Source organism: Crotalus tigris, unplaced genomic scaffold (genome assembly GCF_016545835.1).
Source record: "Crotalus tigris isolate CLP2741 ecotype Arizona unplaced genomic scaffold, ASM1654583v1 scf7180000018002.1256989, whole genome shotgun sequence".
NCBI classification, from domain to species: Eukaryota; Metazoa; Chordata; class Lepidosauria; order Squamata; family Viperidae; genus Crotalus; species Crotalus tigris.
This window is the reverse complement of record NW_024096767.1, coordinates 610247-633487: the sequence shown is the minus strand read 5'-3', so window position 1 is coordinate 633487 and position 23241 is coordinate 610247. Positions and strand designations below refer to the sequence as shown.

At 39.3% G+C, this 23241-nt stretch overlaps 1 long non-coding RNA gene across 2 annotated transcripts in view; it reads right to left on the bottom strand.

Moving 5' to 3' along the window:
• Positions 1-781: 781 nt before the first annotated feature.
• LOC120309365 overlaps positions 782-23241 on the bottom strand; it is a 94665-nt gene continuing 72205 nt past the window's right edge. For both annotated transcript variants that reach the window (XR_005557070.1, XR_005557071.1), the window contains exons 3-5: positions 19324-19422; positions 17887-18034; positions 782-904 (exon numbers count right to left, since the gene is read on the bottom strand). This is a non-coding gene — a long non-coding RNA (uncharacterized LOC120309365). The remainder of the gene's footprint in view (positions 905-17886; positions 18035-19323; positions 19423-23241) is intronic.

The window sequence follows — 23241 nt, the reverse complement described above, 5'->3', positions numbered from 1 at the left end:
CTGTATCTCAACATTGTGGAAAGTTATCAAAGTGAGCAAGATAGGATTTTGTGGGTTTGAAAAAGAGTTTATTTGTTTAAAAATATGCCATATTAAAAAAAGACTTTAGGACAGTGATGGAGAACCTTTTAGAGACCAAGTGCCCCAAAACTGCCCCCCAGCCCTCCGCTCTGCCCCTGCCCTGGCTGCAGGACCACCCACCGCCTCCACAGCCTGCTGCAGCAGATTGCTCAGGCAGCCCTGCAGTGCCAGGGCAGTCACACCCTTCACCCGTGCCCCGAAGCATCATCTGCACACGACGGAGCACGAGGGTGGAGCATTGTCCCCACTGCCTGGCTGCCATGTCCTTGGCTGCACTGCTCCACGTGGGCTGTGCTCGGGGGTGACTCTCCTCCAGGGTGCTGCTGGTGAGGAGGGGGCTGGGGGAGGCGAGGCTTGGAGGATGACGTGCGTACCCACAGAGAGGGCTCTGAGTGCTGCCTCTGGCATGTGTGCCATAGGTTCACCACCACTTCTTTAGGGGCTACGCAGTAGGGGAAGTGTGAGTAAGGGTGTGTATAGTGGGAAATTATGTCTCCATCTTTTAAAGTTGTGATCAGAAAAGGCTCCAAGGACTGGAAGGAGTTTGGGATAAAATATCTTACAGAACTAGAAATTAAGTTAGGACAGTAGGATTTTGACTACTGTCCATGTATAATGTAGGCAAACAAAAGAAGAAAGACTAAAGCTTTTGTTTAAAGGGATTTATTTTGTTTACATCATAGGTGATCAAATGGACATTGAACAGGATGTGCTTTTCTTCCATCTGTCAAGATGTGGGCCAGAGGAGCACAGATTCAAGGAAGACCTGAATTTTGGATGTTCGGAAATGGAGATCAACCCTAGTATTTTTGTTTCTGTCAACCTAGAAATATAAAGAAAAATCAAGATGTAGCTGACCCAACTTAGTTCCCAAGCCCAGAGAAGAGACATCAAGTGCCACCATTTGCTTAAAAAAATAAAAAATTCAAAGTCTTCCTTCCTTCCTTCCTTCCTTCCTTCCTTCCTTCCTTCCTTCCTTCCTTCCTTCCTTCCTTCCTTCCTTCCTTCCTCCCTCCCTCCCTCCTTTCCTTCCTTCCTCCCTCCCTCCCTCCCTCCCTCCCTCCCTCCCTTCCTTCCTTCCTTCCTTCCTTCCTTCCTTCCTTCCTTCCTTCCTTCTCATCTTCTGTTCAAATTGTAACACATGAACTTTGTAGATGAGAGGAAAACCTCCCTTGGTGGAGGATGAAAGACAGAAAGTGTTTGATCGATGCCTTGCCTTTAAGTCCTAGTGGCAATTTACTACTTCATTACTGACCATTAAACATTTGGTGGCCTTTTACATTTGCCTTTAAAAGCAAGTGTCAAATGAAAAGAGAAAACTCAAGATTCAGGATTCCTGGAAACCATTCTCTACCATGATGTGATAATTCCCAAACTGTAACTGGGAAATACACATCTCAGCTGAAATTATTTGGATTTCAGCCTGGAAAAAAAGTAATAATTATATCATGTTCTACTGGTGACTTTATGAAAATGTCCATGATATTCTCTTATTAGTAATATGGAAGTTCCAATATCTCAGGGGCTGCCACAAAGGAGAGGGACTCAAGCTATTCTCCAAAGTGCCTGAAGGCAGGACAAGAAGCAACAGATGGAAACTAATCAAGTAGAGAAGCAACCTAGAACTAAGGAGAAATTTCCTGACAGTTAGAACAATTAATAATCAGTTTAAGGCCTCCACAAGTTGTGAATACTCAAACACTGGATGTTTTTAAGAAGAGATTGGACAACCATTTGTCTGAAATGGTATAGGGCAGTGGTTCTCAACCTGTGGGTCGGGACCCCATTTGGGGTCAAACGACCATTTCACGGGGGTCGCCAAACAATGCAGTCCACCATTTTTTCCCCCTTTTCCTTAGCTGTGCTACTCCCTTTTATTCTATTGGCTATTGAAAGCTAATAGAATAGACTCTCTTGAATAGAGTCTAATTCTATTGGCTTTCAAAAGCGAATAGGAATTGTCCAGGCTGCCTCTGCCCTCCTGAGCCCGCCAAAAGTCCCATTCTGCAAACGGTGCTGCACCAGTTGAGTAGTCCTTGACTTACGACCGGTTGAGTAGTCCTCGACTTACGACTGGTTGGGGGTCGTGGCATTAAAAAGGTTGAGAACCACTGGTATAGGGTTTTCTGCCTGAGCAAGGGGTTGGACTAGATGACCTCCAAGGTCCCTTTCAACTCTGTTATTTTCTTTTCTATTCTATTCTATTCTATTCTATTCTATTCTATTCCATTCCATTTCATTCTACCCTACCCTACCCTACCCTACCTTACCCTACCCTACTCTACTCTACTCTACTCTACTCTACTCTACTCTACTCTACTCTATTCTATTCTATTCTATTCTATTCTATTCTATTCTATTCTATTCTATTCTATTCTATTCTCTCTGATCCAGAAACATCAACAGCTCCCATCAGGAATGAAGATCATGTTCAGAAAAGGCCATGGACAGCTATAGAATTATCTTTCCTTTAGATGTCATGTATTTAGAGGATATTGACTGAGGTTTTCCTCACCAAACACAGGGCACAGCATGAGCCTTCAAAACAGAAGAGAACCTTTAAGCTAATGATCTAAAATTTCAGCATTTCCAAAGATGAATGTAATCCATTTTCTGACAGTGAAAGTATATTGCAAGCCACGACTGTGCCTTGAAGCTTATTATATCTTTCTTAAAAAAAAAAGATATGCTTTATTCAACCCTGTCCATCAACTGCACAAATTTAGCCACCTTCCAAAATGTGTGAGCCCTCTGAGGTACTTCAGGTGAGCAACTAGAAAATAAGACATACTAGAACTCTACAGATACGTAACATAATCCTGAAAGCTTGCCAGTGTGTTCTCTCTTTTGACTCTTATAGTAAAAACAGTCAGTAAAAAGGTCATTTTAAAGTTCTTCCTCACACTTTGTTGTTTTCCAGGACTGAGTTGACGTTTTGCATAATATTGTCCATCTATCTTCTCCCAAATAATCTCTGGTTCTCCTCTATGCCATATTACACTAGATGTGTGAAATTACCAATAGAAAATAGTACTTGTAACTCAAGGCTGAACTGTGGGGTCCTTGGTTCTTTCTGAGCTCAGTGGTTTTCCTGACATTTCATTACCCAAAGTAACATCATCTACATGTGTGAAATTCCTTGCATTTTCCAACTTTCCGTGGCCATTGATGAGTTGTTGTTGTTAGTTGCGAAGTTGTGTCTGACCCATCGCGACCCCATGGACAATGTTCCTCCAGGCCTTCCTGTCCTCTACCACCTTCTGGAATCCATTTAAGCTCATGCCTACTGCTTCAGTCACTCCATCCAGCCACCTCCTTCTCTGTCGTCCCCTTCTTCTATTAACCTCAATCTTTCCCAGCATCAGGCTCTTCTCCAGTGGGTCCTTCCTTCTCATTAGGTGGCCAAAGTACTTGAGTTTCAACTTCAGGATCTGGCCTTCTCAAGAGCAGTCAGGGTTGATCTCCTCTAGGACTGACCGGTTTGAACGCCTTGCAGTCCAGGGGACTTGCAGGAGTCTTCTCCAGCACCACAGTTCAAAGGCCTCCATTCTTTGGCACTCAGCCTTTCTTATGGTCCAACTTTCACAGCCATACATTGCAACTGGGAAAACCATGGCCTTGACTATACACACTTTTATTGGCAGGGTGATGTCTCTGCTTTTTAGTATGCTGTCTAGATACTGCCATTTCCTTCTCCAGTGGATCACATTTTGTCAGAACTCTCTGCTATGACCTGTCCGTATTACACTAGACATGTGAAATTACCTATAGAAAATAGTACTTGTAGCTCAGGGCTGAACTGTGGGGTCCTTGGTTCTTTCTGAGCTCAATGGTTTTCCTGACATTTCATTATGCAAAGTAACATCATCTGCAGTGTGTGAAATGCCTTGCATTTTCCAGCTTTCCATGGCCACTGATGCATGCCCTACATCTAATATGCCCTCATTGATGGTTGGATTAATCAAAATTTCAAAAATAAATTTTAGAAGTTTGTCCCAATGTTTTTAAAGAGACATTTTGCAAAGACCAAATAGATTTTCTCCCCTTGTCTGAGTTTGGCTTGAAACCCAACCAAACACATATATCTTGGTGAAAGATATACATGTTGGATTGGAGAACGGAAAGCACTGGGAGACAAATTTTGGATCTCAACAATAAATCTTTGTTGGTTAGCAGCTATGTATGAAATGCCATAGGCCCAAGACTGAGGAACAAGCCTCATATAGATTGGAGGAGAATGAAATGCTAGTTTTTCTCAACTAACATCTGGAGGGTTTATGAGAGGGGTGGCTAGCAGGATCAAAGATTCTACAGTTCAGGCATTTTTATCAAATACAAAGATGACCAAATGGCTTCTCATTAAAGATGAGAAAGAGGAAGGAAGACTTGTAAAATGCCGTGATTTATGGACCTACTACTTGTGGGTCAATTCTCCCTTCTTGTCATAAAGTTAGTCAAAGAACTTCAATTTGTTCCACTCCTTTAGAACTCAACTTAATGAACCGTACAAATGACTAATTAAATAAAACTTTAGAGGAAACATGATGATGTCATCATGCCATCACCATAGAGTATGAAGTGGAAGGAGGATTTGTTATCCTTATCTCTCCTCCTCTGACAGTGTCTTTGACCTTGGAAGACAGAATTGTTACAGGGTGCTCAACCTAGCTTATCAAGATTCAAGCCGATCCAGACATCCTTGGGATACAAGTGGTGAAGAAGTTTGTTGATTCCAAGAACTATTTACACGCACCAGTATTGCTTAAGTTCAGAGCACCTTGACAGTGAAGAATGCTTCAGTTGCCACTCCTTAAAAGCAAAACCAATAACCCATTTTGCCCCGGGATAATGAACGAGCAGACAATGTCACCAGGTTTATCAAGCTACAAAACATTTACAGATGCTTTTCCTCACATTCAAATAATAATGTTGCTTCGGGGCTTTTGAAATGTTTTCTGAAGTGCTCTGGAAGTACTCTTCAGTTTTAGCTTTTCAAAGATCTTCTCTTCTTTTTCTTCAATAGGGAAGCAAATCATGATTTGCATACATTAAATATCTATTCTACCTAGGGGTAGAAATGGGATCTTAAAGGCAATTTCCAAAAAGAAAGCTATGTATCTAGCCCCAAACAACGGCTTATAGAGAACATTAATTAAAAAAGGAGTATAGGATCTCAAAAAAAAAAAAAAAAAAAAAAAAAAAAAAAAAAAACAAGGTGGAAACTGGCTCAACTTTGAGCTGGAAGTCATCTGGAAAAGTGTGGCAATATCACAGAGTAGATGTGGAAGTCAAAAACAAATCTCAAAAGGCAGTAATAGACTCATTTCAAACAATTGCCAAGAGTTACTAGTAAAAGCAAAATCAGAAAATTAGGTCTCACTTCTTTTGGCCATGTCATTTGGAGGGAATTTGCTGGAGAAAGCAATTATGTTTGGAAGAGTTAGAGATAAAAGGAAGCCAGGCCATCAAAGAAGTCCATGGCTGGACACCATCAAAGGTGACACCTGCCAGAGCATAGAACAATTCAAAGAAATACTGCAAGATCGGAAGATGTGGAGAGTCCTGGCCCATAGGATCACCAAGAGTTGGACAAGACTGAGTGGATAACATTATCATCATCATGATCATGACCATCATCATCATGATCATCATGATCATCATCATCAGGAAAAGAGCTTGTCTTGTGGGAAAAAACCACCTCCCCTGAATGGAACGAAAAAGCAGTTGACTGTGCAGAAACACTTCTTTATTTTTAATCTTGTCTTTGGACCAAAAATATTTATTTATGTAACCCACCCTTTGCACTTTCAATCAAGGCACCCTGAAAACTGTCCTTCGGAATGCAACAACAACAAAATGTTATCATCCTTAGGTATGATTAAAGCTACCATCCCACAGTTTTCCAAAAAGAATCTTGTTACCATAATAAAACTACTTATCATGCAGACAAATTTTCACCAGGGAAAAGACAGTGACTGCAAAGGTCATGTTGGCCCTTTGATCAAAAATAAGACAGATAGGTGAAACTTTGGCAGGACATGTTAGAACCATTTGTCCACTGCTGTATGATAAGGACCTCCTTCATATTTGATAATACAATTCAGAGGTTCAAGTGGAGTAGCTTCCTGGACCAGACAGCTCAGTTGTTGTTCTGAAAGGATGCACTGATTAGGTGTCTAGAATCATTGTGTGTGCAGGTGTAAGAGAACTCACATATCTAGATGTAAGAGGTTGAATCTCTGTACTAGAGACCTAAACCAAAACATAAAGATGGCTGTTGTGTGCTTTTCTTCCTCTGGGCTCTAAATACTTGAATGTTTTTTTTCTCCAACCTATTTGTCAACACTGTGACAAACAGAAATGAAGCCATTTTAGTTTTTGTCTTCATTGCCACATATTAGTTTAGAGGTTTTAGCTAAAGGAAGAAGGAGGGGGAAGTGTAATTTTCAGTTAGCCAAAACAACTTCTGTGTGTGAGAATCAAGGTCAATGTTGATAACATTTTGGTGGGCTAAAGTGCTGGGAGGAGAGCCTGCATTTTGAAACAATTGGTGAATGTGATTTATGACAGTAATTTGGGGTGGAATTGCAACTTGTAACTTTGTAGCCTGGGGGAAATTTAGCCTTGGGTTCACCCTTGTACGTGTCTATATCTTGTTTCCTAAATAAAATGTTCTTTAAGGAAGAAATCCTTGCCTTGAAGTTTTTTTAAATGGTTTCATCTATTGGAATCATGACACTATCCTCCAAAGCATCAGAAGGCAGGACAAGAAGCAATGGATGGAAACTAATCAAGGAGAGAAGCATGCTAGAAAGATGGTCGATCAACTTGCCTCCTGAAGTTATGGATGCTCCAATACTGGAGGTTTTAATGAAGAGATTGGACAACAATTTGTCCAGAATGTGTATGTGTATAGGGCCTTCTGCTTGAGCAGGTGATTGGACTAGAAGACCTCCAAGGTCTCTTCCAACATTGTTATTCTGTTCTTCTTTCACTGATGGCCTTATTTATGTAATAACTTAGTTCTTCTTTCTTTGTGTCCATTTACTTATTACATTCTCTTCCCTGACCTTTATGCAGTTCTTGATTCTTGATTCTTTCTCCAACCAATATATTATCATAAGACAGGAGTCTTCAAACTTGGCCCTTTTATGACAATAAAAGTTATCTGTCTTTCTGTCTGTGTCTGTCTGTCTGTCTGTCTATATCTATCTGTCTATCTGTCTGTCTGTCCGTCCGTCCATCCGTCTGTCTGTCTGTCCGTCCGTCCATCTGTCCGTCCGTCCGTCCATCTATCTATCTATCTATCTATCTGTCTGTCTGTCTGTCTGTCTGCCTGTCTGCCTGCTTGCCTGCCTGTCTGTCTGTCTGTCTGTCCATCCGTCCATCCGTCCATCCGTCCATCCATCCATCCATCCATCCATCCATCCATCCATCCATCCATCCATCCATCCATCTATCTATCTATCTATCTATCTATCTATCTATCTATCTATCTATCTATGGAACATGTAAAACACAACATGATGTAATACACTATAACTTTGTTCTGTTTGGCTTGGGTTTAATATTGTCTGGTTTGGGACATTCCATAAACCTAACCATTCTGTTGCAACCAGCAAAGTGTGGTTAGAGAAAGCTATAGCTTCTGGATGATGTAAATCCAGCCACTATGCCTTTCCACTGTAAATCAATAATTTCAACTGTTTCTTTCTTTCTTTAAATAATAATAATAATAATAATATACATTTAGTGGAATGAACATCAGAGCTCCATAGAACATGAAAAAGGAAAGGTAATTTTGCTGTGAGTGGCAGGCCTGCCAGAGGTGATAATTTCTCTGCATTTAAGCAACCATGTTTTATGTCCCAGAATTTTTTTTTTTTCTTCCTCTCTTGTCTCAAAACAAATTAGTGACGTCTACATTTCAACTCGGGGGGGGGGGGCTGTGTATCATTTCATAGTGGTAGCCAGGTTAAAAAAAAAAGTGTGTATGAAAAATCTTGAATTTTCTCATTTGCATAAGAATGGGAAGTTAATTGTGTTAGAGATATTCTAGTTTCCCTCAGGAGTTCATTAAGCTGAAACACACTGAGAATGTAACTTAACTGTCAGCTTGGATAAACATGAAAAATCAGCTTCAGACAACTGGAACCATAAGTTATAACTTAATATGTGCATAAACAAGTTAAAAGGGTGAGGGAAAAGCATGGTGGAAAACTGCGTGTAGTACATTCATTTGGAAGCTTCTGATGAATTTTGCATCCCGTGTTCAATAATTTAAACAGTTAACTGAACTTAAAGATTGGAAGTTTTAATACAAAAGAGTTTATTTAAAAAACAAAAAGCAAAGCCACAACACCTTCATGTTCTTATTAAATCAAAATTTTGATACCCAAATTCGGGAATAGAGTTTCTGAAACATTATAACTTTCTATCAGTAAATTGGTCAGATTAAATCTTAATCTTTTTTGGGGGGGGTCTTAATTGGGACTTCTCAGGAATTTTTAAGCACCATTGCTGTCTTTGTCTGGTTTACTTCTTAATAAGAAAAGGCTGGGGCATTTTGGATAAGTTAGGAAATAGTTAGGTGACTAAATCATGCATGGCCTGGAAACAATTGACAGGGAGTTTTTTTGTTTTGTTTTGTTTTTAAAAAAGGTGATCAACATAAATTAAGATCAATCCACTCAAGCCGATTTAAAAAAAAAACAACAACATTTAAATGCTGCTTCACACAGTACACATAATTTGTATGTAGAATTCTTGGACACTAACTTGGATGGCTTTAAAAGAGTATTGAATAAAACATGGAAGAGAGTCGTTTCAATAGCTATTAGCTGTGAGAAACAATGGATGAAAATTAAGGAGAGAAGCAACTTAGAAGTAAGGAGAAATTTCCGAATAGTGAGAACACTTAACCAGTGGAACGGTTGCCTTCAGATGTTGTGGGTACTCCATCACTGGAGGCATTCAAAAAGAAAAAAAAAAATGTCTGGAACTTGGAAATGTTATACATTCCAAAATCCACATCTATTTTTCTTTATAGCCCCAAAGACTGCACCTGAAGACAGGACAAGAAACAACGAATGGAAACTAATCAAGTATTAATACCATGTTACAATGCCTTGGTAAGGCCACACTTGGAATACTGCATCCAGTTTTGGTCACCACAATGTAAAAAAGATGTTGAGACTCTAGAAAGAGTAAAGAGAAGAGCAACAAAGATGTTCAGGGGACTGGAAACTAAAACATACAAGGAACAGTTGCTAGAATTGGGTATGTCTAGTTTAATGAAGAGAAGGAAGAGGGGAGACATGATAGCAGTGTTCCAATGTCTCTGGGATTGTTCCAAAGAAGAGGGAGTCAAGATATTCTCCAAAGCACCTGATGGCAGGACAAGAAGCAACGAACGGAAACTAATCAAGGGGAGAACTAATCTAGAACTAAGGAGAAATTTCCTGACAGTAAAAACAATTAATCGGTGGAATGGTTTGCCTTCAGAAGTTCTGGGTGCTCCATTAATGGAGGCCTTTAAGAAAAGACTGGACAGCCACGTCCCTGGAATGGTCAAGGGTCTCCTGCTTGAGCAGGGGGTTGGACTAGAAGACCTCCAAGGTCCCTTCCAACGCTGTTATTCTATTATTCTGGCATTCTGTTAAATTAATTTGCTTGCTGCGAGACATTCTGATGTGTGTGTGTGTGTGTGTGTGTGTGTGTGTGTTTATTTTGCCATCACTTTTTTCTTTTTTGAAAAGGGTTAAAAATTATCTTGAATACTCTACAGTACCTTGTATCATAGACTGCTAAAGTTACATAGACTTTGCAGGTTTCTTGTTTGTTTGTTTTTTTTAAAAAAATAAGTGAGGTATCAATTAAGTAAAACATTCTAATGTTCCAGGATGGGATCATAGTTATCTGTCATTCAGTGGGCAGTCAATGACCATTTTTAGGAGGGGATGGCAAATGAACCAAATGCCCCATAGAAAATTACTTAGCAGAAAAACACTTTTGTTGACGATTAGCTTAGACTTTCTAATACCCAAAGGGTCCATGAAAAATGTAGGTGGCTTAATAATATAACACAGATATTCATTTTGTATAAGGTAGCACAGCAAGGTTCAGAATCCCTGTGTAGATTTCTGCTTTGCCTACCAATTAATCACCCAGGGCACAGCAGGAGGATTTGCTATAATTCTAGATCATGATGAGGAATGACTTGTCTGCTGAAATCCAAATTAGAGCATCTGTCTAATAACTTGCTTCACTTTATTTTCTTCTTTCATATCCCTACCTCTGTCTGTTTGTCTATTCATTCTAAGAATTCATATTCACCACTAATCTGCCTTCCTTAATCTCTTGAAGCTCTATAATAATCTAAAATTGCAGACTTTATTATATTATATTATTATTATTATTATTATCGATTATTATTATTATTATTATTATTATTATTATTATTATTATTATTATTATTATCGATCATCGCACAGTCAGCCAGATGTTCAGACTGGATTTGGCATTTTGTCTACTTATCGAGTCCTTACCCAGGACCTGGGATAGGCAGATGTGGATGTTTGATGGTATTACAGATATCGTCGCAGGATGGAAGCAGTTCCTAGTAAGGCCGCCTTTTGCAATTGACTAATAGCGAATTTGTCAATGCCAATGGTGTTCAAGTGGTGCTCCAGTTGTTTTGGGATTGCACCCAAGGAGCCTATGACTATTGGTACTACCCTTGCTTGCTTTTGCCACAGTCTTTCTATTTCTATTTGTAGGTCTTTGTATTTTGTTATCTTCTCCAGTTCTTTCTCTTCTATTCTGCTGTCTCCAGGCACTGCCACGTCCACTATCCAGACTTTTTTGTCTTTCTTATCGACAATTGTTAAGTCTGGGGTGTTATGTTGCAGGTGCTTGTCTGTTTGAATTCTGAAGTCCCAGAGCAGTTTAATTTTATCATTTTCTATGACTTTCTCTATTTTATGATCCCACCAGTTTTTGCTTACAGGCAAATGATATTTTTTGCAGATCTTCCAATGCACCATTGTTGCTACTTTGTCATGCCGCTGCTTGTAATCAGTCTGTGCAATCTTCTTGCAACAGCTTACCAAGTGGTCCACTGTTTCTTCAGCTTCTTTGCATAGGCGGCACTTACTGTCTGTTGCTGTCTTCTCAATTTTGACTTTGTATGCATTTGTCCTTAAGGCTTGGTCTTGTGCAGCCAGAATTAGTCCCTCGGTCTCTTTCTTCAATTTTCCTGCTCTTAGCCATTGCCAGGTTTTATTATTATCTGCTTTTCCAGCTATTTTTTTCATGTATTGGCCATGCAGTGCTTTGTCTTCCCATGCCTCTATTCTGTTCTTCATTTGGTCTTTCTTGTAGACCAGTTTGGTCTCTCCAGTAGTTAGTAAGCCTTCCTGATATACTAATTTCAGTGCATTTTCATCATTGTTCTTCAGATATTCTTCCAAAGCCATTTTTTCTTCTTCAACCATCTGATGTACTTGTAGCATTCCACGCCCACCTATTTGCCTTGGTAGATAAAGTCTGTCAATGTCACTGCGTGGATGAAGGGCATGATTCATTGTCATTATTTTTCTGGTCTGCCTATCCATTGCTTTTAGTTCTGCTTGAGTCCAGTCCACTATTCCAGCTGTGTACCTAATGACTGGGATTGCCCAGGTGTTGATTGCCTTTATGGTATTTCCTCCATTGAGTTTGGATTTTAAGATCTTCTTCACTCTCTTGATGTATTCACCTCTAATCTTTTTCTTGACTTCAGTGTGCTTGATGTTGTCAGCTTGAAGGATACCCAAGTATTTGTAGTACTCTTCCTCATCCAGACTCTTAATGTTATTTTCGTGGGGCATCTTGATTCCTTCAGTTTTCACTATTTTTCCTTGTTTGATAGTAAGTGTGGCACATTTGTCCAAGCCAAACTCCATTACAATATCTTGGCTATATATACGGACAGTGTTGAGCAGCGATTCTATTTCAGATGATGTTTTTCCATACAGCTTCAGATCATCCATATAAAGGAGGTGGGATAGTCTGGCAGATGTTTTTGATGTTTGATAGCCATGTCCTGAGTTATTCAGTATTGCTGACAGAGGAAACAGTGCAATAACAAATAGTAATGGTGATAATGAATCTCCTTGAAATATTCCTCTCTTGATATTAACCTCTCCCAGCCTCTCACCATTGATCTGCAACTGTGTCTTCCATTGTGCCATCGATCTTTGCACAAATTTTCTGATGTTTCTACTGACTCCTGTTATTTCTAGGCACTTTATTATCCAATCATGTGGCAGAGAGTCAAATGCCTTTTTGTAGTCAATCCATGCCACATTCAGGTTGGTCTTCCTTCTCTTGCAGTTTTCCAAGATCATTTTGTCTATTAGGAGTTGATCTTTTGTTCCTCTGCTATTGGGGCGGTTTCCTTTCTGCTCAGGTGGAAAGAGATTGTTTTCAACTAGATGCTGTTGTACTGCATCAGCTACTACACCAGTTAGTAATTTGAAAGTTGTTGGTAAGCAGGTAATTGGCCTGTAGTTACCTGGTGTTGCCCCTTTTGCTGGATTTTTCATTATTAGGTAGGTTTTCCCAGTTGTTAGCCACTTTTCAATTTCTCCTCCTTGTAGTATATTGTTGAACTGTTTGGCAATGAGTGGGTTTATAACAGTTAGATGTTTCAACCAAAACCCATGCAGTTCATCTTCACCTGGTGCTGACCAATTTTTGATTTTCTTTGCTCTTTTTTCTACCATTTTTGTTGTTATTACTAGTTCTTTCATTTCAACTTCTGTTTTATTTGCATCCACCTCTTTTAACCAAGCCGCATCCTTGTTGTATTTCTTTGGGTTATCCCATATCTGCTTCCAGAACTGCACTGTTTCTTCCTTGTCAGGTACTGACTGATTCCTTGCAGTTTCTCCATTGATGGATTGGTAGAAACGTTTCTGATTGGATTGAAATTGGAGGTTCTGCCTATAGTTTGCAATTCGAGCTTCATATCTACTGATTTTCCTGGCTATAGCTGTTATTTGTTGCTTTATTATTTCCAGTGCTTCCTTGATCTTCCTTGTTTCTAAGTGGTATTTCTTGATTAGGTATTCTTTGGTCTTCTTGTTCTTCAGCTTCTTTTCTTTCATCTGTTCTAGCTTGCTTGCATGTGATCTTAACTTGCTGATCTTATTTTCTAGTCTAACCTTCCATTTTTCTGGTGCACTGTTTGTTTGTTTTTCTTTTTTTGTTGATTTTGCATCCCAGGTATTCTGTTATAACTGCAGCTGTGCTGTACATTAGTTGGTTTGTTTCTTGCAGTGAATTGGTGCTTATACTTGATATTGCCGTATTTGCATCTTTTAATGCTTGTGCTAGCTGTTTCTTTGGAACAAGCTTCAATGCAGGTAGCCTTATTCTGTTGTTTTTGTGCTGTTCTAGATGCTCAGTTATTCTTTGTTTCAATTCTTTTATTTCTTTAGTTAGAGGGTTTTGTTCTTCCTGAGGAAGAGGTGCCTGGTTTCCAAATGAGAACAGTTGTATATCTCTGCTGGATTCCTTCACTGCCAACTCCCCCTGGTTTGCCTCTACATTCTGAATTACTTCTGGTAAAGCTTTGATTTCTTTGCCCTGGGTAAACCTTTGAAGTTCGTCCAATTCTGTTTCTGTGAATACTTTATTTCATGTTATAAATCGGCGTTGATCTGCTAGTCTCTGTTCTGTTATTTCTGATTCTGGATGTTGTTCTTTCCAGAATTGGTGCATTCGTTTTAGATATCCTCTTCTTGTTGGAATTGATCTGTAGTAACAGATCATTATTTCTTTGTTTTCCATCACTGTGTATCTGCGACGGGTAAACACCTTTTCTTCCAGTAGTTCTGCAGCTGCTGGCCCTGGTTGCTCAGCCAACAGTCCTGAGTCCTGTAACCCATTTTTCACCAGATATCCAGGAACTCCAATATCTAGCGCGGACCTTGTTAACCCGGGCGACGTCCGAGCCTGTATGGCATTCTGAAATTTACGTCTCACCATATTTTTTATGGGAGAGACACTCTTTGTCTGACTCCTCTGATGAGACCTGTCCAGTATGGTTGAACCTCTGGCATAGCTCTCATCTTCCTCAGAGTACATAAGCCCCACAACCACGTCAAGGTATTATTATTATTATTATTATTAATAATAATAATAATACTAATCATTGCACAGTCAGCCAGCTGTTCAGACTGGATTTGGCATTTTGTCTACCTATCGAGTCCTTACCCAAGACCTGGGATAGGCAGATGTGGATGTTTGATGGTATTACAGATATCCTCGCAGGATGGAAGCAGTTCCTATTAAGGCTGCCTTTTGCAATTAACTAAAGCGAATTTGTCAATGCCAATGGTGTTCAAGTGGTGCTCCAGTTGTTTTGGGATTGCACCCAAGGCACCTATTACTATTGGTACTACCCTTGCTTGCTTTTGCCACAGTCTTTCAATTTCTATTTGTAGGTCTTTGTATTTTGTTATCTTCTCCAGCTCTTTCTCTTCTATTCTGCTGTCTCCAGGCACTGCCACGTCCACTATTTAGGCACTGCCACATCCACTTATTATTATTATTATTATTATTATTATTATTATTATTATTATTGATCATCGCACAGTCAGCCAGATGTTCAGACTGGATTTGGCATTTTGTCTACCTATCGAGTCCTTACCCAGGACCTGGGATAGGCAGATGTGGATGTTTGATGGTATTACAGGTATCGTCGCAGGATGGAAGTATTATTATTATTATTATTATTATTATTATTATTATTATTATTATTATTATTATTATTATTATTGTTGTTGTTATTATTCTATTTCTTTTGCACAAACAAAATCCTTCCATCCTGAAGGTAAGATAGGGACCTGAATTGATCTACCAGTTGTGCTAAAAGGCTCTGTCAATTGGGTCCCTGGATTAATGGTTAGAAAAGAGCAGCCACTGAATGTAGCTATAGTAAAAGAAGATGAAACAGGACTTAGGATCATCATCTTAGTGGTACCAAAACACCAAATTTATCAAACAATACTTCCATCATGGCCCTGGAGAAGCAGCAATTCTGACACGATGCACTAGAGGGAGCAGTGGGGAAGGAAAGGATCAGCTTTATTTTTAATTGTTTGCTTGAAATATTTTGCATCCACTGGGCGAATGGGAATTATTTGAAATTTGAAATGTAATTTGAAATGGAGACCACTGACTTGACACATTGCATAGGTTGTCCAGAATATGCAATATTGTAATGGTAGGGGATAATGGTAAAGAGCTGTGGGAAGTCACCCCCCCCCAGAGAAGGAAATGTTAAGAGGGCAGAAAAATATATTTCCTCAAAGAATCTTAAAGAGACAGAAAAGCATGCCCAGTTTTTCTTGATAGACCCAGGTCTCCCTTCCCCAAGCAGAAACCAGCTCTATAGAAATGCAGACCATTCAGGAAAGTTGAAGCTAGAAGATTAAGAAGACAAAGACACCTAAAACCTACATACCCCACCCAAAGTCTAAGACAGGACATAATAGGATTAACTCACAGATGCCAAAGGACACAGGTCAAAATACATGATACAGGAAATACAAAGCCTCTAAACAGGAACAGGAAACAACTCCAAACAAAAGGCTCCAGAGGGTATAAAAACCCACTCCCTACATGTGCTCAGCCCTTTTTTCTTTCTTTTCTGCCAGAGGCATCTTTCTGTCTGGCTCTCCTCTTCAATAAACTACAACCTTCTTTCTAAAAAGTCACCATGTTGTTTATCCCCGGCTTGGACTGAGCCACGATGAAGACTTTTCCCTCAACAGAGCGGTGGTGGTGCAGTAATTAGGATGCAGTGTTGCAGGCTAACTCTGCCCACAGGCAGGAATTTGATCCTGACCTGCCCAAGATTGACTCAACTTTCCATCCTTCTAAGGTCAGTAAAATGAGGACCCAGATTGTTGGGGACAATATGCTGTCATTTGTAAACCAGTCATAGAGAGCTGTAAAGCATTATGGAGTGGTATGTAAGTCTTGGTGCTACTGCCACTGCTAATTTTCCACTAAGATGCAGGAGGGTTTGTGCTGCAGGAGTGGACTAGTAGGAAATGTGTTCTGTCCTTTTAAAAGATTTGCTATGTACATATTTTCTTTCTTGCAGTTTACTCACCAGCCCATTCTCAGGTTTTCTTAATGCATATAACTTTTGTACCAATGTTTTTTTGTCACAATCAGAGAGGGTTATATTTTTTTTATTTTTTTGTTTCTGGTGGTTACAGCATTAAGTGTCATGGTTCTGACAGATGAAACTCTTCAAAAGAACCTTGAGGCATTGTTTACCTTAAAGAATCTTTTATTCGAGTAGCTTAATATCGGCACTGCATAATCAAAGCCAAAAACTGAATTCCTCTCCCCTGGGCACATAATATCAAAGCACAATTCACTCCTCCAATTTACAGTCACAAATCACATTCCCAATTAACTTGAAGGGTAGGCTTTCTCTCCAGCTCTCCAGCCCACCAATTCTTTATCATATCTGATTTCAACAACCTTGATTCTCACGCTAGGCTCAGTGTTGTTATGTCTAGTTGGACTTTCATTCACATCCCCCCTCCCCAGCATCATCTAACTCTAAAAATGAAAGGAAGAAAATGGCTGCATTTCCATCTGTTGTCGATGCAAAAACATCTGATGTTTTTGCAGCGTTGACATTAAGCTTATACTATGGGGATGATCTACAATTAATGTTGCAACAGGGCTCCACCGATATCTCAAACTCACTGGTTTTCCCCTCCCCTCTTCTTCCTTCTTTCCTTCATTCTTTCCTTCCTTCTTTCCTCCCTCCCTCCCTCCCTCCCTTCCTTCCTTCCTTCCTTCCGTCCCCCCTCTCTCTCCCTTGTTATTTTATTTTGTAAATCCAGTCTTGAGTTCTTTCACCTGAAGAATTAGGTTAAAAGCATTTAAGCAAATAAGACATAAATAAAATTTAGTATGCATCAGTAGTTTTGCAGCTGGATTTTCTCCAGCGAGTTCTATTTGCATTGATTTTGGAACAAACAAAAGGTTTACTAATGCCTCATTACTGAACCACTGACTTTTTGGTAATCAAATGGCTTTAATAATTGAAAATATATTAATATGCATAGCTATTAACAAGTGAGGCTTCTTAGCCCAAGTAAACCTGCTAAATCAAAATTCTCAAAGTGATTTTCACAACTATGCTGATGCATCTTTAGGTCTGCAACCTGTAAATCTGTAGTTGTCCTACAGAAGTGAATTAGGGTCATTTCTGGGTTTCAAAATTCCACCTAAGTAAAAGTTGTAGTTGGCAACCCAAGTATTAGAATTTCTAAACACTTTCCTGACACTTTTTGCTGGTCTGGAATTTTGCAGCTCAGATATGATAGTGCTCCTGAGATTGACAGAAATGTAGGATCTGCAGATAATATTACTCTGGATTCTCCTACAAGTACATACTCACTGCTCTTGCTCATAAAGTTTGTTCATTTCACTGCATTACTCATGCTGCTGCAATTCCCCATAAACAGAAGATTTAGATCTGCTGTTTGAATAACAGGCAATCAATTATTAGCATGTATCTCCAACTTTCTTTTTTAAGGACAGAATGACATTTCTCCTCAGCCATGCCAATGTATTTGCGCATTTTGCTTGTTTTATTAGATTTTTGTTAGATTGTTAGATTTTATTAGATCTCTAAATGATTATCCTTGTGTGGGTTTCTGTTCGTTGTTTTTCAACCATCTGTATCCTCCAGGCTTTATGTGAGACTGAGATGTTCTCACTCACCATTCTTAATATACCAACTGATCAAAGAAGACGGGGACCCTTCACACAGTTCCTTCTATAATTCAGAAGGGTGGTACAACTCTCTGCAGAGTATCATCAGTATTTATTAATCCTTTGTTAGTTCTTTGAGGTAGTCCTCCAAGGTAATCTAGACAAGAAACACAAGCAGAAGTGAGATATTGGGAGAGAACAAAATATTGCAAGACTGAAAGTATTACTTTCTTCTTTCCCTTTTATTCTCCAGGGTCTCTTCTGAAATGTTTCTCATGCCCTCTTTCCTGCTTTTGGCTAATTTTTATATGCCAGTTGAGGGATCCTTGATGCTCTCTAGCCTTGATGATGTTACCTGGTTTGGTTGATGAAATGTCTCCAAGAAAGCAACCAAGTTCAGAAAGCACCAAGGACCCCTCATTTCTGTGGTGGTGCAGTGGTTAGAATGCAGTACTCCAGGCTGACTCTGCTCACTGCGAAGAGTTTGATCATGACTGGCTCAAGGTTGATTCAGCCTTCCATCCTTCCAAGGTCAAATGAGAATTCAGATTGTTGGGGGGGGGGTCAATAGGCTGACATTATAAACTGCCCAGAGAATGCTATAAAGCACGGTGAAGTGGTATATAAGTCTAAGTCCGGGGTCTTCAAACTTGGCCCTTTTATGACTTGTGGACTTCAACTCCCAGAATTCCTCAGCCAGACACGTTGGCTGAGGAATTCTGGGAGGTGAAGTTCACAAGTCATAAAAGGGCCAAGTTTGAAGACCCCTGGTCTAAGTGCTATTTCTATTTCAACCCTGAATTACAAATATTCTTCTTTATTGATATAGACTTATTGTCCAGTCTGTGGTCCATCTTCCTGTCTACCAAGGTCAGTGGTGGGATTCAGCAGGTTCACACCAGTTCAGTAGAACCAGTAGCTATTTGTTGTTGTTGTTGTTGTTGTTGTTGTTGTTGTTGTTGTTGTTGACCAAGCCCAGACCAGACTTCCCAAAGTGGCATCCACACAGAGAACCGGTTGTTCACATATTTGAATCCCACCACTGACCAAGGTCATTCACACAGATCATTACAATCTTGCAAATTAACCATATATTGACACTGCCATCATTGACCTTAATTTTAAAGCTACAGCCATTTTGGTTTATCCTCTAGCCAAGCTCAATTAATTGGGGATTTCCTCAGTATCTTTTCCAACTTCTGAATCAGCAGAAGTTAATAAGGTAAAATCATCCAAGCTACAACCTTACACATTTTTAGTTAGAAGAAAAAAAAAAAGCTCATAGAGGCCAAATGGAACATTTCCTGAGTGAACATGAATAGGTCTGTACTGTTAATTTTTTTTTTAAAAAATATATCCCTTTGGTAAGTTTAAATATATGAATATACAATTACTGATAGCAATTATCTTTCTTAAGTGGCTATTCAAACTTCAGAATGGAAGTACCTGAGGAATACAACCTTTGTTAATTGCTTTACAAATAGGCACAGTTTGCCACTTGCATCCATAGGAGGTCAGCCCTCACAGATTCCTGCACTTCTGAAACTGAAAACACGATTATTAATAGATAATAACACAGGCAAGCAAAGAGCTCATAATTAAATTTCAGTGTAGAGCTAGGCACAAATCCCACTTCCAAATTCTTCCTCCCACACAGAAGGAAAAATTGTTAAGATAAATCAATCCTCAAATTTGTCCAGGGGAAAATAGGTTCTCCAATAATTTCTTGGGAGTGAGGCTTAGTCATAGCCATGACAATAACACACAGCCTTTTTGTTGTTTCCTTTAGCTTTTCCTAAGATTGTGAGGTAGAGAGAAGCTAGCATGCTTCTCTGTCTATCTGTCTGTCTATCTATCTATCTATCTATCTATCTATCTATCTATCTATCTATCTATCTTCTATCTGTCTGTCTGTCTGTCTGTCTGCCTGCCTGCCTGCCACCTATCTATCTATCTATCTATCTATCTATCTATCTATCTATCTATCTATCTATCTATCTCTATCCATCTCTATCTCTATCTCTCTATCTCTATAGATATATAGATATAATCTACTCAATTCACTGATTTGTGAGAACTTTGGAGCTATTTTTTCATGCTTAATCCCTTAGGTGTTGCCATCCATACCATTAGATCCCATAATTATGTATGGTCCTTATAATTTGTATGATATAAAACTGACACATTTTTTTTAAAAAAAAAAATTCTTGGCTTTTTCCCAGTTATTTTTGATCACTGGTCTAATTTCTGCCCCAGTCAAACTAATAATAACCAATTCGTTCGTATTTCATTTATATTTAGTCACATTTGTACACATTTACCTAGAGATACATCTAAATACAATGACAATTTGTCCTGAATGGATATTTATAGATGTTAGAACCATAAGGACAAATAACGTCACTATCAAATGCAAAACTCAAGCAAATTTTAATGCTCGACTACCTATGAAATCTGAAATCCAGTTGTGGCAAAGCAAACAAGTCATTTATAGTCACTGAGTCCTTAATGATTCTAAGATCTTCACACAAAGTAGAAAGTGGTTTTCATCCAAGAATTAAAGAACCTTATTTGAGCAGCTCTTCTCTAGCCATAGAAGCTGGCTAGAGAATCTTTAAGAAGAATGTGTCCGTTCATTATATACAATGTGTAACTGGGAGGTCATGCTGAGAAGAACCATCCCCTAGATCTAGACTCCTGATTTGTGGCCCAGTTGCAGCCACAACCAGTTGAGAACCAGGTGAGCCTGAGTAAGCATGTACAAAATTTCTGCATTTGCAAAAACCATCCCCTATCCCAACCCCCCTACCATCACCAGTCCGTAGAGCTGGAAAGGTTGGAGACCATGGTCCTAGATATTTAGTAGTTAGGAACCTTCTCAGTTGCGCCCATTTCACTCTGCAATAGCGCTCTCTCTCTCTTTCTCTCTCTCTCTCTCTCTCCCTCTCCCTCTCTCTCTCTCTCCCTCTCCCTCTCTCTCTCCCTTTCTACCTCTCCCTCTCTCTCCCCCTCTCCCTCTCCCTCTTTCCCTTTCCCTCTCTCCCTCTCCCTCCCTCTCTCTCCCTTCTCTCTCCCTACTCTCTCCCTCTCCCTCTCTCTCTCCTTCCTTCTCCCTCTCTCTCCATCTCCCTCTCTCCCCCTCTCTCCCTCTCCCTTTCTCTTCCTCTCCCTCTCCCTCTCTCCCTTCCTCTCTCCTTCCCTCTCCCTCTCTCTCTCTCCATCTCTCTCTCCCCCTCTCCCTCCCTCTCCCTCCCCCATCTCCTTTTTGACATTTGGGAGAGCTGTGAAAATGGTCCCTTGCATTATGAGTTTTACAATGTCAAGACTATAACATGTGAATTGTTTTGGTCTTCTTGTCATTTGTATTGAGTTATTGAGTTATGAGTCGATAGGAGGTGGCATACAAATGATGGGAATAAATAAAAACGATGGGTAGATGACAATGCCAAAAAAAGTTATTAGATCTTCATCTGGCTCCCATGCATCACACCACAGCAATCTGGAATAAACACATCCCCGTCGTTTCTTTGGGGCATGCAAAAATGAATGTTTTCCCACGTACATTGTTTAACAAAGTTGTCAATATTTTTGCAACAGTTAACTACACAAAGATTAGATAAATTGCATTTTCTTTGGCAAAAAAAAATGTATTCTGTAATAGCCTAAATCTTTATTATGAAAACATAGTTCAGGAAAGCTTAGAATTTCAAAGAATGTGGATGTTTTTTTTAGATTTAGCACAGAATGAACTTATGCATTCTTTTCATTTACAATATTATTCAGCAAGTGGTGCCTTTGGATGACAAAACACTGCTAATGGTTCTGAAAGTATAATGGGATAAACATACATTATTAATGCATTTTTATGAGAAATTACCAAAGATCAGAGTTGCACCTCTACATTGTTTCATAAATATGCTAGAATCTTTACAAATGCCTTCATAATTGCAGGCTTATTTTGCCAGTATTTGAATGTAACTGTAATAGTGATATATTACAGTTAACTCACAGGAGCACCGGAAGAAAGCAGAAGCAGTTGCCTTCATAAGGGTTGAAAATTCCAAACTTTAAGAGAAGTTTCTCCCAAAAGAATAAAGATGGTCAAAATCCAGTTTATCCAGACCAAATTTGGGTATGAGATTTTTAAAAAATGCCAGTTCATTTACAGTTATTCTGAAGAAAAAAAACAAAACAACATTTTGATCAGAGAAGTTGGCTATTTAAATTTCTTTAAATTGTCCAGTTACTTTCCAAGCCAAAGAAGATATTGTAAAGCTTCAAGTGTTCATACTGCTGATTTTTCATCTACACAGTAATCAGGATTGGACCAGTTTAGCTTTATGAAATCAACCTAGTTTGATTAGGTAATTTATTTGGACCACAATTATTACTAAAATTCAAGTATGCACATACACACGTACACGCCCACACCAACACACACATTCTTTGAGTGAATTTTCTGCTTTACCGTTGTTCCTTTTCAATGTGCTGCAAACCATTTGAAAAATGATCAATCCCTATCAATCGGTATCCCATGGCCTGTCCATACTTTTCTACAAATCATCTGCTAGAACAGTGGTTCTCAACCTTTTTAATGCCGCAACCCCCAACCAGTCGTAAGTCAAGGACTACTCAACTGGTGCAGCACCGTTTGCAGAATGGGACTTTTGGCGGGCTCAGCAGGGCAGAGACAGCCTGGACAATTCCTATTGGCTTTTGAAAGCCAATAGAATTAGACTCTATTCAAGAGAGTCTATTCTACTGGCTTTCAAAAGCCAATAGAATAAAAGGAAGTAGCACAGCTAAGGAAAAGGGGAAAAAAATGGCGGACTGCGCTGTTTGGCGACCCCTGTGAAATGGTCGTTCAACCCCAAATGGGGTCCTGACCCACAGGTTGAGAACCACTGTGCTAGAACTTTCTGCATACATATATTGTATAGAAGATAATGTCCAGCAGCCCTGAATATTGGTTACTATATCTTGCCTATGGAGTCACTAGAATTCAAATTGGAGAAGAAGTTACTTTTTTAATCTTGGGAAAATTTGAAAGGTTCCAACAAGATAAATTCCATACTTTGCTACTTAGGATCCTCGAAAAATGAATAAACCAAGGTTGCTGGTTCAACTCTGTTCATAGACACAGTTGACAGATAACTGGGAGAGATGAAGAAACTCACCAGCCATGGGACAAGGGATTTTGTAGATGGTACAGAATTTTTATAATAATAACAACAACAACATCATCAACAACAACAATAACAATTATAATAATAATAGTAATAAAGTTGGAAGGGATCTTGGAGGTCATCTAGTCCAACCCCCTGCTCAGGCAGGAAACCTATACCATTTAACCCTATACCATAG